At 36.2% G+C, this 13,061-nt stretch overlaps 1 pseudogene; it reads left to right on the forward strand.

Moving 5' to 3' along the window:
- Positions 1-548: 548 nt before the first annotated feature.
- LOC124985608 (Golgi apparatus membrane protein TVP23 homolog B-like) lies at positions 549-1,007 on the forward strand (annotated as a pseudogene).
- The last annotated feature ends 12,054 nt before the right edge of the window (positions 1,008-13,061 follow it).

The raw sequence follows: 13,061 nt of genomic DNA on the forward strand, positions 1-13,061 counted from the left end.
TTAAAAGAAAAAGAAAATAATAATAATAATAAATAAGATAATCTCTAATTAAAATAGAACCATAATCTAAGAGAACTTTGCCATTTTAACATGGAAAAAAAAAAAAAAAACAGCATCTAGCTTTGTCCAATGTTCTTTTGATGTGAATGCTCAATTTTAAACTCTTAAAATATATTCACTCAGTTTCAGTCACCTTAAACACACAGGATGAAAGTCCTTCTCCCATTTGTCTTCCATAAACATTTAATAGTGCTTTTATTTTGCTTTTCAACCTAGTTTTTGTTCCACTCTTTTCTTCTCTCTCATTTTGAATAACAGGTCATTTTATTTGGCAGAAAATTATTCTTTTCTGAACAAAAATGCATCCCTATGCTTTTTCTTATCAAAATACACCTTACTTTCCTTGTATAACTTTCTAGTAATTTTAATCACATATATTAATTAGAATTCTTAATTCTATTGGGGACCAGGCTATGTATGTTGCAGATCAGACCTGACGGCTGCTGCACTGATGTCCCTCCACGAAATGGAGCTGGCATAGGGTGGCCATGTTGTCACAGGGTGGTCATTTGTCACAGGATAGGAATGATGCCACCAAAGATGTTTCATTGTTTGATGTAGAAGAGACAACTAATGGGCCAAGAAAATCCAAAATTGGACATCCAGTGACATCATTTTTCCATTTGTTCTTCCCGGTCAGTGCCATTACAGTCTATCTTCTCTGTGAATTGTTCAACAGCAGTTTTATTGCCTGAATGGTGACAATTATCTTGTTCTTGTCATGTGACTTTTGGGCAGTGAAGAATGTCACAGGTAGACTGAAGGTTGGCCTTCGGTGGTGGAATCATATTGATGAGGATAGAAAGAGTAATCGGGTGTTTGAGTCCAGGAAGGCAACTCCTCAGGAGAATAAAACTGTTTCAGATGCTGAATCAAGAATCTGTTGGCGAGTGATTGCCTGTCCAGTGCTGTGGGTGATATTTGCTTTTAGTGCTCTCTTCTCCTGAGTGAAGTGATTGACTGTGGTTCTCATAAAGGGTGCCAACCTGTATGATTCCATCCTGTGCAAAGTGGGCAGCCAGAAGAATTTAACCAGCATGGCTACCTTGTATCTTGGAAAGCAGTTTTTAACACAAAACACCAGAGATGATCAGACTTCTTGAATAGAAAGAAAACTTATGTATTCTGTGATGTTCGGGAACCACTGAAGAGATTCTTGATTATGAACTGTTTAGAGTTCAGCCCAGTTGCAAAGAGGAACATTATTTTATTATTTTCCACTTAAAATTTAGTATGAAAACTGTTATCTTTTTTTCAAACAAAGTTTTTGTTTTCTTTTTTAGTAGTTGAGGCTAGGAAGTACGGTGTCATTAGAAGCATTGTCAGAATTTATTTTATGGTGTACATATGTATTCATATAGTAATGTATCAGTATATCCCAAATTAATGTGTTTGTTTACATTTGTTACAGAGATGTTTTCATTTTGATCCATAGAACATAGGACAGTCTATCTCAAAGGTCATTGTGTTTTACATACTATTTCTTCAAGTTATTTTCAGAAATCAGTTGATTCCATGGTTAAGAGTGAGCACTTGGCTTGTGTATGAGTTAGAAAAGTTAGAAACATTAGTTAATTTTTAATATATACTTCATGATGAAATTGCTTACCTTAGGCATGCACAAGTGAAAACCAAATTCAGGTTGGTAGTGTTAACTAGTTTCTAAAATTTTCTTTTTATACTGCAGCAAATCATTTACTTAAGGCCTAATTGATTTAAATGGTATCTTCATAGTTTATGCTTAAGGGATACCCAGGGATTGCTGCTATTCTATTTATTTCATGGATAGCCAGATTTTATTTTGGAACCTCCTGGAAACTATTAAGTGGTTTTTGTGCTAATAAAATAAATGAGTATCATTCTTATGTCATAGTAAGAATAATCATTTAAATACTTGGCATATTAAATGCCTAAAAGACATTTTATTTCATGAATATATTATTTCTTGCTATAATGGGGACATTGTAAATCATACATTTGTATTAATAATATTTCTTAAACAAGGTAATATATGTAACTGTAAACTAAACCAATCCACAAACTATTGTAGGCATCTAAATTCCATTGTAGGTACTATAAACTTTGTTGGAGTCTTTTAATCAGTGGATTATATTGTCAATGTATTTGTACACTGTTAAAATACTTTTAAAGATGTTTTGTTTTGTTTTGTTGTAATGAAAAACAAAAGAATTCTTAATTCCAGTCTCCAGTGAAAACAAGAATATAGACAATTGTGAACTGCCAGCATTCTGTAGATGGGCAAATTCATGAATATACCATTTAATAATTTCTAGAAGCATGTGCTTCCTAAAGAAATAGTTTTCATTTGGTGCTGTACATGTTTACCAACATACCCAAATATCTTACTTCCACTGAAATCAGAAGCCAAAAGTAGATAAACTTAAATGTATATTCAGCTAATGTTTCTGAATTACATCTTATTCAGAAATTATCTGTCTTTGAATGAATATCCATCATTTAACTTAGTGTAGCTAAGTTAACTTTAAGTTTCAAATTTTCAGAAAGACTTTTGGAACTATTGTATTGCATAAAATATTATTTTTGAAAAGTTCATTTATAAACTGTTATCCCATTTACATTTATTCAATTCACTTGTTCATAGTAATTATGCTTGAATTGCTCATGAAAGTTTCATGAGACATTAGACAAAGCTAGTCATTATCTTAAGTTATTTTTCTTGTTGACAAATTGAGCAAGTATCAAAAATATTATGGAAGAAAAAAAAAACCTAAAAAGATAAACATGATTCCATCCTCTATTTTTTTAACTGCCATGCTTGATATGGATCAAACAATTCATTTTTACTATACACTTTGCTCTTAGGTTGGATTTTATACTCTTGTAATCTTAAATGTCTAGATGACATAGACAAGCTTATTTGATCAGTCAACTTAGGTAGAAAAAATTATATGTCTGCATTATATTTAAAGTTGACAATTCTGAATACATTTCTAGTTTTACTTTACCTACAATCTTAAACCTAACTTTATTTATCAAAAATTAACCCAGATCATGTGAATGTAAAAAAATTGGGGGTTAGTTTATATATTTCTGACATTTTGAGGAAAACTTAATTTATGTAAATGCTCATTTATCTCTGAGTTTATTTTAATAGAACTCTTTTAAATATATTATAAATTAATTTGATAATATCATCAGGAGGCAGAGAAATCTCAAATATTCATAACATTAACACATATGTACATATACATAAAAATATCAAGGCAGAATCAAAGGTACTATAGCATTCATTTAAAAATTCCAACCAAAAGTCAAAGAAAAGATGTCCCTCCTTTGCATTAGTCAACTTTATGTCACTACAAAAAAAATACCTGAGGCAAGTAACGAGAAAGAGAAAGGATTATTTAACTCACAGTTTGGAAGGTTCAAAGGTATGGCATCTTCAATGACTCACTTCTTGTGAAGGTAGTGGGTAGCAATGGCATGAAGAAACTACAGGAGCAAAAGATCACATATGAGCCAGAAATGGAGAAAACAGCTTAAACTTGGGTCCCAGAGTCTCCTTCAAGGATATACCTTCAATGACCTAAGAACTCCCTACTAGGTTCTACATCTTAAAAGTCCATGGCACTTTCCAATATCACCACCCTAGGGACTAAGTGTTTTCCTATGGACTTTTGAGGGACATTTGTCAAAATCATGGGATCCTTCATCTCATATCTGGTCAGATTACTCCACTTCCTCCTTAGAAAAATAAGCCATATAGATTCCTGTATGATTCCCATGCTCATGTTTAACATTAAATGTTAATGTTTGATAACATTTTCAATATCTTCACCATTTTCAATATCTTTTTTTTTAATACAACCTTATGGAGTGGTAATATCACTAAACTATCTTTTTCATCTGTATGTCTACATCATTTATAAAAATTGAATTCTTATACATGTCGTGTATTCAAAAATGTACTTTAGTGATAAATACATGCAAAAAAAAAAAAAAATAGGGCCAGAAGGAAACTTAGAGGTTTCTAATTCAGCTGCCTTGCTTTTTTTTTAAGAAAATATTCTTATTTTTACAATTTTTAAAATTTTATGGGTGTCGTATAGTTGTACATAATGATGGGATTTTTTGTTACATATTCATACATGCACACAATGGCCAATATCACTTCCCAGTACTTGCCCCACCCTCCACTCCTCCTCCCTTGGTCCCTTGCCTCTACTGATCTCCCTTTGTTTTTCATGAGATCTCTACCCCCACCCTTCTTTTTTTAAAATTTGTTCTAATTAATTATACATAAAGGTAGAATGCATTTTGACACATTGTACACAAATGGAGCACATTTCTTCTTTCTCTGACTGAGGAAGCGTAAGCGTACATGTTTACAATGTAATAATGTCTGTCTCATTCTACTGTCCTTCCCATCCCCCACGCCCCTTCTCCTCCCCTCACTTCCCTCTGCACAATCCAAAATTCCTTCATTCTTGCCTACTCCACCCCCCATTACGGATTAGTATCTGCTTATCATAGAAAACATTCAGCCTTTGGTTTTTTGGGTTTGGCTTATTTTGCATGATATTCTCCAGCTCCATCAATTTTCCTACAAATGCCATAATTTCATTCTTTTTTTAAGGCTGAATGCTATTCCGTTGTGTATATGTATCATCTTTTCTTTACCCATCCATGTGTTGATGGCATCTTGGTTGGTTCCATAGTTTAGCTATTGTGAATTGAGCTGCTATAAACATTGATTGGCTGCCTCATTTTAAGGTCAGTCATATGGCCACTGAGTCTTAACAGAGATTTGATGGCTCTTGTAATGTTACCTAACTGTCCTTATTCTTTGTACTATTCCTTTCCCTTTCGAAGGTATCTTGGAAACATTCTATGTAGATATTGTTTACTTTTCCTTACAATTAGTTCCAATATATATCTCCTGTAAAATATAGTCAAAACCATATTTTCTGCTGAATGTAATTAATAGACTCATCTAGGCAACAAGCTCAAGCTGAGAGCATTGCACATAGACAGGCTGAATAACAGCCCCAAAAGATGTCCAGGTTATAAAACCCAGAGCCTATGAATATTACTTAAATGGCAAAAGAAACTTTGCAGATATAATTAGATATCTTGAGATGGAACATTATCTTGGAAAGCAGAGTAGTCCTTAGAAGAAGTCACGAGTTCTGTAGACAGATTTCCCTTGATAAGAACTTTCAGAAGAGGAAAAGTTTATTTGGGGCTAATGATTTTGACAGCTTAGTCCATGGTCAGCAATGGCTCCAGGTCTGAGGTGGTAGACTATCATGGCAGGAAGGCATGACAGAGGAAAACTGCCCCTTCCACTCCTGGCAAATCCTTTTTAGAAGAGTCTTCAGTTTTGTTTTTGTTTGTTTGTGTGTGTGTGTGTGTGTGTGTGTGTGTGTGTTTGTGTTTCTTAATACAACAAATTACTACAGATACAGGTCTCAAAGGCATAAAAAGTAGTACATATCAGGACAAAGTCAATTACACAATGTGTTCAATGTCACATTTTTAGGTAATTATTGATTAACTATAAATGATACATTTTTACCAAGGTATTGGTTCTCATATTTAAAGACAAAAATTCCGTGGTATTTAATAAATGATTTAAATTTTAAAATAAAGAAAAATGCATATGACTGTTGAGGTAAGAATTCTATTCTAGACCCTTCCTTCATATAATCCAGCTAACATGCCAGTTAGGTTCCTTTTCCTGGGTTGATTATAAAGCGTCCTCCAACTTTCTTAAGTTTTTTTTTCTCCCATCCCCCTTTTTTGAATTGACTACATCATGAAATTAATAATGACATGTAATTTACTATGTCATCAAATTACTAGCCCCTGAATAATTTTGCACACAGAGAAAACCTTATTTTATAGCTAACATTACCAAAAAAGTCTTGTAATTTAAAGTGACACTCCTTTGTTAGAAAATTAGTCTCTAAAAATTAAACATAGAAATAATTTTGACAATATATGTAAACAAAATAAAACTAAGATAATGTATGTGTTATTCAACTTTTCAGCACTGGAACCAAAATACCCGACAGGAACAACTTGGAGGAGGAAAGGTTGATTTTGGCTCATGGTTTCATAAGTTCAGTCCATGATGGGCTGTCACACCATTGCTCTGGGCTAAGATGAAGAAGAACATCATGGCAGAAGGGCACAGTAGAGGAGTGCTACTCCACTCATGGCTACCAGAGAGCAGATAGAGGGAGAGGGAAGAGGCCTCAGGGAAGATGAGTACTACCTGGTTATACCCCAGTGACCCACTGCCTCCAGCCACACCCTACCTGCATATAGTTACCACCCAGTCAGCCCATTCAAACTGGACTGATTAGGTTATAGTTCTTGCAATCCAATTGTTTCACATCTGAAAATTACAGCATTAACATAGGAGCTTTTGGGGAAAACCTCATATCCAAGTCACACAGCTTAAAATCTTACAACTAGAGATATCCTCTGATAATAATTTTAAAATTTTAATATAATGAAATATAACACTGACATACTGTAAGAAACCCACGAAAACCACGCCAGACACGGGAAATCACATAAGGGAGTTTATTAAGCAAACAAAGTGTCTCCCTGCAGGGTAAGAGAGAAAATGAGAGGAAAAGAGAAAGGGCACGTGCTAGAGAGAGTGGAAAAGCGAAGAAGAGAAAGAAAGAAAGTGAGTAGGAGAGAGAAAGCAAGAGAAAAGTGGCGGGAAGCTATCCTTAAGCAGTTGAACTCCGCCAGGCTAACAGGGGACCAATAAAGGAGAAGGATACTTGCAAGCTGACTGATGAACCAATAGCTAGCCAGGATGTTCACAGACTGACAGTAGTTGGGAGGCGGGGAAATGACTGCAGCGGAAAGGGCGGGGAGAGCAGCTTTCAGACTGATGAGCTAGGTTGTGATGCAGTGTAAAGGGCAGGGGAGCAGCTTTGTATTACATTACACATACTATGCTTAAAATTTATAGTTTACCTACTCACTTTCTCTATCCTCCCGGCTTTCACACTTTCTTGCGCGCGCCCTTTCTCGTTTCCTTTCTTTTCCTCTCATTTTCTCTTTTACCCTGCAGGGAGACACTCTGTTTGCTTAATAAACTCCCTTATGTGATTTCCTGTGTCCGGTGTGGTTTCCATGGGATTCCTTACATTGGTGCCGTGACTTGGGATGGAATCTTCCACTGTCTCTTAAGCGAGTGGAACCCCATCTGAGCCCCATTGCCCCCGAACATGGCCCCACCTTCCATTCTGCTCTGCATTCATCACCGGACTTCAGGTTGGTGAGTCCTCTAGGCTGGTTCCCCTAGGCTGATTTATCTGGGACCCTCAAGGTGGCTGAGGGGTGGGGGTACCCCAGCCACAACTTTTATAGTTACAGCTGGCCTCTATAGTCGATCTTATCTGCCGGGTGGATTCCTGATTTTGTGGTGGAGATTCTCTCAGTGTTGAGGCTAATCTTGTGCTCGTGCTCTCGCACTCGAAAACCCTGATATCAGGTCCTCAACTCTTCTCGGCTTTTGCCTGGCCCCACATTGATGTTTGTGTGATGACACCATCTATGTGCTGCCTTCTTGTCTTCAGTCGACTACTCTGTGACCTCGGGACGCCAGGGCACAGACTCGGCTGTATCAGTCCCCACCATGGAATCTCGGTCCTCCAATCTGGCAGATTCAACCCTGGGAACCCTTCGCCCAACCCCTGACTTAAAGCCATCAAAATTCGTTTGTGTAATGGCACACAGCTTCTGTGAGCGAGCAGGCAGATGGAAAGGGATTCCTTATCTTCAAGTCTCTTCTTTCTTGCTTCTTGGCTCTTCCTGCAGGCTCAAGCGCCTCCAGACCCTGCTTCTCCATCTTCCCCTGCTCCCCCATGTAATCTAAGCAACCCCATTCCCCACAAGTAGTGGGAGATAATTGTTTGACAATTTTCTGCATCCAAACCTAAATTAATTACTAACCAGGAAAAAGGGTTAAAAGGACCTAAGCATCAAGTTTCTGCTAGAACATTTTAGCCCCTTTCAGATTCAGATCTCAGTCAAGGCTTACATTGAAATGTAAATGGAGGAAGGCGCAGTGGGAGACCAGTCTCAAAACCAAGGGAAAAAAAAAGCGTCAGTCTTAAATTTTCCTGGGCTGCAACACAACACTTTATCTCTCTCTTTTCCTCTTCTCTCTGCCCTTCTCTTTCTCATTTTCTCATGCTATAATTAATGGCCATTATCATTTTTCTTCTAGGACTTTTGTTTTTCTTAAATGCTATATTTTTGAGCTCACTATTTTGATCCTACATACCTAGGTTAATGATTTTTGATCAGTTCTTTTTATCCAACTCTAGAGTTATTTTTGAACATCTGTTACATTGCAATGGAGATAAATATTACAAGGCCTTTACTTTTGTGTTAAATATAAGCACACATAAAAATTAAAAATTTAAAAATGAATCCAAATATTTTTAATTCACGTGATTTAAAGAGGCTCACTTTAAATTGGGTAAACTAGTAGAAGTAAAATGTCTTTAAAATTAACTCACAGGTCTCTAGGTAGTCACACTAATAAAATGTTGATGTTTATAAAAAGTCTAACATCAATTTTTCTAGAACTTTTCTTCAACAGGAAAGAAACAGCAAATACTGTTTACACTTGTCTAACATCTTGTTTTTTTACACTTGTCTGATATCTTATTTTTTTTTACAATAAGATGAGTGAATTAGAGATGGCATGTATGGGATTACTCAAACATGATTGTTAGAAACATCTAATTAATTTACAAAGTTATTCCATGGAGTAACATACTTAAAAACATTATTCCTTGTATATTGAATGTGTTCATATTTTCCCGGTATACAAGCCTTTAAAGCAGAAAAATTATCAAGCTGCTATTCTCCAAATTAAACTTGTCTGTAATGGTAAACCTATCATTTAATGTTCTATTATAGGACCTGTCATCAATAGGATATATGTAAAATTTGTTAAATGTATTTCTAAAAGTTATTGAAAGGCTGATTTATTTAAAGATTAAACATGAAAGCATTTTGCCACTTTGCCACACAAAAGGAAACTTAAAATCTCTCTCAGCCTTTCTTTAATTCATGTTTTAGATATAATATTAAGTTGTGTTAACTAATACTCATATAGACTCAGGAGTCAATATATGTAAACTTCTTAAAATAACATTTAAGAAAGAGTGTGGGCTGGGGAGATAGCTCAGCTGGTAGAGTGCTTGCCTTGCAAGCACAAGGCTCTGAGTTCGATCCTCAGTATCGCAAAAAAAAAAAAAAAAAAGAAAAAAGAAAAAGTGTAATGTGCAGTAGCAAAAATGGGACAACAGTGACTGAGATTGAAGTCTCTGATGACCTCATGGCTGTAGCATGCCTGGTGCCTGGGAGTGCTCCTGTGCAAGGGCACAAGATGCCTAACTGCTGTGGCAGTACATTGATCTCAGGCACACAGCTCTTGGGCAGGAAGGAATTCTTTTGCTAGATAACCAGTGTTTCATCAGCTCCCTTCTCTGGTTCCTGCCCACCTTATAGTAACTTTGAACAGTGGACTTCCTTAAGAGCTACACAGAGCTCCTAACATTGCATTTTGCAGCTCTGAAAAAAGTTACATTAATGTCCTAGTCTCTGTAACTTTCCTGAAAACAAAGAATAATGCTTACATACATATATAAAGATTGCAGACATAACTCTTTAGATCTGCATTTCCATCAGAGAACAGAGTTCCATCTGATCTTGGCTTAATCTTCAAAATCTGTGTTTATAAACCTTTATTTTCTAATACTCCTTTGTCCCTCACTGAACTTGAGAATTTGGTCATGCTGGTCATGGCAAAAGAGGAAGCCCCACCTTACCTGAGATAAGGCTCTGCCTCACAACCCTGCTGCACATTAGAATGGCTCCAAAGTAAGCCAGACTTTAACTCATTTAAAGTTGTGTTCAAAAGTTTGATGTTTGTTGTAAAGATTACTGTGATCTCAACCAGGGGATATAATGAATAACCCAGCCAAAATTCAAGATAGCTATTGCACAAACTGAATGTTTTACTGTTGGTGATTCCATTTTTTATTTGCTTATAAACTCTGTTGCCTGATATTTTGCAGAAGTACACCATAGATTAACTTGAAAAGCCATCACCTATAGGACAGATAATGTAGACCCCAATTAGATAAAAAGGGGTAAATAACTGTAAAGTTATAGACATTGAAGCTAAAGCCCAGTACTCTTACTTTATGACTGGTGAGACTGATTGCTTGATGGTTAAGATCAAATTTAGAGATTGAGATTAAATACAGAGGTCAAGAAAAGTTCATATTTGGGTCTTGCCCTCAAAGTCAGCCTGAACTCAGGGAACAAGAGGACTTCTCTAAGGAGGTTTGCAACTCTGGGTCACACAACCTCCTGATCAAGGAGATTGATAAGGCCATTAGAGGAAAAGCCACTCAGTGCACCTGCCGCAGAGGAGGGTCAAGGAAAAAGGGAGACATCCCTGGTGCTTTCAAGGGAAGCCACCTCATCGAGGAGAACCTGCCTAACCAATGGTACTAATGGAACTAAGAAGCTGCTCTTAAGTTCTCTATGAGTGATCCCTGTGGGAACTCAGCTGACTCTTTAACAGACAGGAACAGGTCACTTTGACCAACTTGATCTTAAACACCTAGCAAAACAGTTAAAACCAAAATATAACCATTCTTGGGCATTTAAAAGAAAAAATACTTAAGTGTAACTTAAGATGTACACTTGTGTTAACCCACTAGAATAAAGACTAAAAGCTACAAAAGAGATTCTTAGGCAAATGTGCCTGATATCTATCAAGAGAAACTGCCAGAGTCAGAAGTTTTAGTCAGTTTAAAGCCTACAGACACAGGTAGGCTTAATCTATGTTTGCTAGTAACAGAAATAGAGAGATCTCTACTAAATGTTGTGTTTACATTCCTGATAACATGGACAATGTTAAAGTTCCCAAATAAAGGCCTTGTCCTCTCCAGCCTTTGCTAGGCCTTGTTATAGGAAAAACTTCTCAGTTCTTCCACCCCCTGGTGAGGAATTATTGACTTCTGTCATCTTTATAATATGCATTGATATGTTCCAGATTCTGCAACATTTATATTGTATCAATCTCATTTCAGTACTCATGTCTTTTTGTTTTTCTCTCATAGAAGCACCCATCCCCAGATGCTTTTACAACCTGCTTTTCCCCAACCAGACTTCTACCTTGGACCCCTCAATTGACCTGATTTCTAAAAAGGGAACTCCAAACTGCTTGCCCCATGCTGCCCCCTTCCAGCTGGAAGAAGCCAGAGCGGTCATCGACCCCCTTTCCCTACAGCAAAGGAGTTCCTAAAATTAGAGGGGTGAATGAAGCCAGAATTGGGGACAGGCAGTTAGTGTAGAAATAGGGGATCAGTCAAATCGAGGAAATGAAGTCCATGAAAACCATCTGCCTTTGGAAGTCTGGAAGGAGAATGGACTTTTTACATCTCACCTGCAAAACCAGCCCCAGTCACTTAAGCAGGAAGGAGAGAGAAGGCTTTGGAAAGAAGTGGAGAACAAAAGATTTTCTTATAAAAACAGAAACGGGGGAATGTAATGTACAAAGCTGCTCCCCCGCCCTTTCTGTTGCAGCCATTTTCCCCACCTCCCAACCACTTGTCAATCTGTGAACATCCTAGCTAGCTATTGGTTCATCAGTCAGCTTGCAAGTATCCTTCTCCGATATTGGTCCCCTGTTAGCCTGGTGGAATTCAACGACTTCACTGTAGCTACCCCACCATCTTTCCTCATCTTTCTCTCTTTCCTACTCACTTTCTCTATCCTCCTAGCTTTCACACTTTCTTGTGCGTGCCTTTCTCATTCCCTTTCTTTTCTCTCATTTTCTCTCTTACCCTGCTGGGAGACACTCTGTTTGCTTAATGAACTCCCTTATGTGAAAAAACAACAACAACAACAACAAAAACTTTAACAAACAGATATAAAGGGAATACTCATATAACCACTACAAGATCATGAAATCATACATCATTCTCAGCCCAGAAGTCCCTCCTCCCCAAACGTAACCACTCTCTTGATTAGTTTTGTACTTATTCCCAGCTTTCCTTTAGTTTTACTATCTATTATGCACCCTCACATGCTTTGTTTAGTTTTGCCAGTTTATGAGGTTAGACTAAATGGAAGCACACTACATGTATTCTTGCACTCATTGTTTATTTTATTCAATAGCATATTCATAAGATTCTTTCATGTTATTTTGTGTAGCTGAAGTTCATCTATTTTCATTGTATTATAGGATACCATTGTGGAATATATCATAATTTATTTTCCATTCTACTGATAATAAACAATACTGTATATTCCTTTAATCTTATTTTATAAAAAGAGAATCATGCTGTAATATGTTTTATAACGCTTTTTTTCAGTTAATGTCATAAATATTATTCCATTTCTCTAAATATCCTTCCAACATATACAATTAAATAGCTATATAGACCCATGTGGACTGCATTTTGAACTTAATCTTTAATTGTTTATTTAATTTCTCTCAATGTTTTATATGTAGTATTTTAATTGCCATCTTTGTACATGATTATTTCTTTATAATAATTTTTAAAAAGTGGAGTATTTTACTTCAAATAAATGCCTAACATCAAAAGATGTAGACATGTTTAAGGATTTCCATGGTTGTTACAAATTTTCCATCTATAAAGCTTATATCTCTACTTTCTCACTAGTAGGCTACAAAGTACCTATTTTTCTGCATTCTTGTCAGCAATAGATATTATATATTTTTACAACCTTCACAAAATTAATAAGGCAAACTGACCTATATTATTTGAATTTGTATCCCATTGATTGCTGAAAGATTAAATATCTTCAATTTTAATAGCCATTTGTTATCAAACACTGTCTTAACTTACAAATGGGTCATCCTTTCACAAGACCATCACTTACACATTAATTCATGAATAACAATTACTTAATAGTTACATTTTCCACACAAT

Source organism: Sciurus carolinensis, chromosome 5 (genome assembly GCF_902686445.1).
Source record: "Sciurus carolinensis chromosome 5, mSciCar1.2, whole genome shotgun sequence".
NCBI classification, from domain to species: Eukaryota; Metazoa; Chordata; class Mammalia; order Rodentia; family Sciuridae; genus Sciurus; species Sciurus carolinensis.